Raw genomic sequence first — 4218 nt, 5'->3', positions numbered from 1 at the left:
AACAAATTTTGCTCCTATTAGTTGCAGAGGCACAAAAAGCAACCCCAAAACTTAGTGGCTTCAAACAACAGTTTATGAAAATTTTATCTCAATAGAATCAAGAAAAATTATTTTCATCTCTTTGCTTTTGTAGATTGATTTGACTCAGTTGGACAGCTTTGCTTCACTCATTTTGAAGAAGTCATCTGGATATCCAAACTCATCTAATATCCAAAATGGTTTATTCAGAGCTGGTATGCTGGCTATTGGTTGAACGTTTAGCTGGGACTGTCAACCAGAATGCCTGTACATTGCCTTTCCTTGTGGCTTGGCTCTTGCATAATACAGTAGCTGTATTCCAAAAAGAAGTATTCCAGGATGTTTCCAGTTGTGAGGGAGCAAAATCTTCTGGTACTCTTAAAGACTGAATGCAGAACTCGAAGAAACTCACTTTGCCATCTATTAGTTAAAGCACAGAACCTGCACATATTTAAGGGGTGGGGAAAATATCCCTCACAATGTGCAATGACAAAGTATTAGAGCCATTTTTATTCAGTTTTTATTAAATTAATACATAAATTTAAATATATAATGTTAGATGGAAGTATTGTGGTAAAGAAAATAGGAAGTGACTATGTGTGAGAGCTATAGTATTTAGTAGGGTTCCAGAGATGACAACAATAAGGAGATACATTATTTGAATAAAAATATAAAGAAATAAGGGAGCAAGAGATGGGGATATCAAGGATAGAGCATCCTAAACAGAGTTAATACAAAGGCTCTGAGGTGAGACTATGTTTGTTCAAGTAACATCGAGACCAATAAGTAGGAGTAGATACCACAGAGTTTCAATAGAGCCAGATCACAGAGGGCCTAGTCAGTCATATTCAGAACATAGCTTTTTTACTCATAATGAGTCAGGGTGACATTGGAGCATTCTGATCAAAGAAGCTGCATGATCTGACTTAAAGCATAACATGATTGCTTTGAATCCTGGCTTTAGAATAGACTATGGGACTTAGGAAGGAAATAGCAAAGCTAGTTAACAGTCTATTGTTGCCATCTGGTTGAGAGATGACGGACTACAGATGGCTTGGATGGAAAGATATGTAGTAAATACTGGATATATTTTTAAATTTTATTTATTTATTTATTTTTAGAGAGAGGGGAAAGGAGAAAGAGAGGGAGAGAAACATCACTGTGTGGTTGCCTCTCACTGGCACCCCCAACTGGGGACCTGACGTGCAACCTAGTCATGTGCCCTGACTGGGAATCGAACCAGCAACACTTGGATATATTTTTAAATTTAGCAAACAGTATCTTGAGAATTTTAATATGGATTGTGAGGGAAAAAAATGAACCAAAGATAACTTTGGCCTGAGCAACTAAAAGAGAATAGAGTTGCCCTTTACTGAGCTGGGGTGACAGTAAGAGAAACAGATTGAGGGATAAGAATAAAAATGTAAAATGCTCATTTTTTTAATGTGGGATGTTGAGGTGCCTTTTAATCATGCAAGTAAAGTTGTTAATGAAGCAACTAGATATACAAATTGGATTTAGGTAAGAGGAGATATTATATAGTGATGAGTGTTGTAGTCAGCCACCAAGACGATGTGCAATGACTCGCACTTTCTGGTATATATGCCTTTACATATTTACTCTCACAATGAATCAAAGCTAACCCTGTATGACTAGCAGGCTGTGGCAGAAATGAGAGTGTGGGACTTCTCTGCTAAGCCATAAAAAAGCATTAGAGCTTCTGTCTCAGCATCTTAAATTGGTTGCTATTAGGGGTAGCCATCTTTCATACCCTGTGGAGAGGTCATGAAGAGAAAAGAAGGTCTCTGGAAACTAGCCAGCACCACTTGCTAGTCATTTGAATGAGCCACCTTGATACCAGTTCCCTCAACCTCAGTCAAGATTTCAGGAGAGTAGAGTCCAAGCTATGTCTGATAGTAACCTCGTGAGACACCGTGAACCAGAACTATACAACTATGGTACTCTTGATTAGTGACCCTATGAAAATTAAAAACCAATTAAAAGATCAATTTTAAATTGTTTAAGAACTATGTGTTGGAATGTTTGCTTTGCAGAAGCAAGGTAAAAATACAGATTTTGATACCAGGCATAGGATGTCATCATAATAAAACCCAAAGCATATCAAATTGGAATTAACAGACAGAACTAGAAGAACTTCAAGGGTAGTATTAGTGAACTTCTAAGGGGCCAAGAAGTATGTCAGCAATACCCACTGTGTCTCAAATAGATTGTGAGCGAGGGCTTCAGTGAAAGTGATGAAATGTTATTGGAAGCCAGAGAAAGGAGGAGTGTTATGTAGTAACTGAAAATTTGGCAACATTGCTATTTGCAATAACATAGGAAATAAAAAATATACTAAATAAACAGGTTTATTTAGCTAAAAATATTTCTATATAGAGGGTTGAAAGTATTACCTAGCTTCTTCTTGCTTCCAATAGTAAAATGAAGATGAAAAAGCGAAAGGAATAATGATTAAATATATAAGTCAAGGTAAAGAAGAGTTTGTTGTGACAAGATTTGTTGATCATTGTGGCTTTTTTCTAATTGAATGGACTCCCAATACAATTCATAGGAGACCCCAAAAATATTTTTAAGTGTATTGTGTTTGTGGAAACACTGCTTGCTTAGAACAATGGATTATGAGATAATGCAAAGGAAAGAGATGGCTCTGGACTGAAATTACTATGGGCTGGAAGCAGATTAAAAAACAGCTAAGTTACAAACAACAGACATTTATTATGTTAAAAAAAAAGAATGATTCAGAGTATGGAATCAAGATCTCAAATGATGGTGTTAAGTGTCAAAATGAATAACCAAGATACAAGTAGCATGTGCCCAGCTGGATTTTATAATTGCTTGAGAGCAGTTACTCCTGTGGACCCCCTAGTCACCTCCCTTTTAAAATTGAGCATTTAGGACAATTATCCTACATCAGTCCCACCAATGTATGCTGGATGTGTTAGGAACAGATAATTTGTCTCTTTAGTTTGCAGGTTAATATGAATTTTACTTGAAGAAGTGTACTTTATGAATTGAACCTGAGCCACTTTAGTCACATCTGGACTTGATTTAGAGGATACGCTTGACGATAGTCTGCATCTGAGGCAAAAGGAGATGAGCTTTTGGAGGGTATTAGAGGAAGGGTTAGTGTACTTTGTGTGGGGGAGTGATATTATTGGGGACCAAGAGTGGACTGTGGTAGCTGGCCTCATAATGGCTCCTAATGATATAAACCTCTTAGTAGTTATGTATTTATGTAGTCCATTCCCAGATTAAATCAAGGATGGCCCTGTGTGGCCAATAATGGAAGTGGAAGTGTATGACTTCCTATCCAAAAGGGTACATGGAGAGTAAGTGAGGCCTCCAGCCAAAAGCAGGACCAACTTGCCAGCTCTGTAAATGAGTCATCCCAGTCAAACCTTCAGATGATGGCAGCTCTGGCTGACATCTCACAGTAACCGCAGAATTTACCTCATACCAGAACAACTTAACTGAAAAACTGTGGCAGACAATAAGTTATTATCAACATTTTTAACCACTAAATATTGGGGTAAGTTATTACATAGGAATAGATACATAAAACAGATTATTTGGAGGCATAAGACTATGGGAAATCATCAAATGTAGAAAAAATATAACGAGAAGAAAAGAAGTCCAATGATTAAGCTCAGAGACTCTTCAACATTTGGAGATCTGATAGATGAAGGTATATAAATCAGCAAAGGAAACTTGGGGCAGTGGCTGGAGAGACAGAGAGAATGTGATATACTGAAAGTCAAGGGGAATAAAATGTATTTGAAAGAAGAGGAATGATCACTGGTGTCAAATGCTGCTGATGGATCAAGAATGACAAGAACTAAGCCTTAGATTTAGCAATGTGAAGGTCATTAGCTACCTTAATAAGAGAAGTTTGAAACAAATCTGATTTAAGTTAGCTTTAAAAAGCTTGGGAGGAGAGATATTAGAATAAATTAGTATAGACCACTCTTTCAAGTAGTTTTGCTAAAAAGGGAAAGAGAGCAATGAAGCAGCAATAGGAACATATTCAGACCTCCTTTGAAAGATATTGACTCAAGAATCACCCTTTCCAGGTCACTCAGTTGTTTGCAGGTACAATTCCCTGTCAGGGTACATAACTAGGTTGCGGGTTTGAACCCCAGTTGGGGTTCATATGGGAGACAACTGATCGATGGTTCTCTC

This window comes from Furipterus horrens, unplaced genomic scaffold (assembly GCF_987537825.1).
Source record: "Furipterus horrens unplaced genomic scaffold, mFurHor1.1.pri manual_scaffold_1, whole genome shotgun sequence".
NCBI lineage: Eukaryota > Metazoa > Chordata > Mammalia > Chiroptera > Furipteridae > Furipterus > Furipterus horrens.
Note: the sequence above shows the minus strand (reverse complement) of the source record.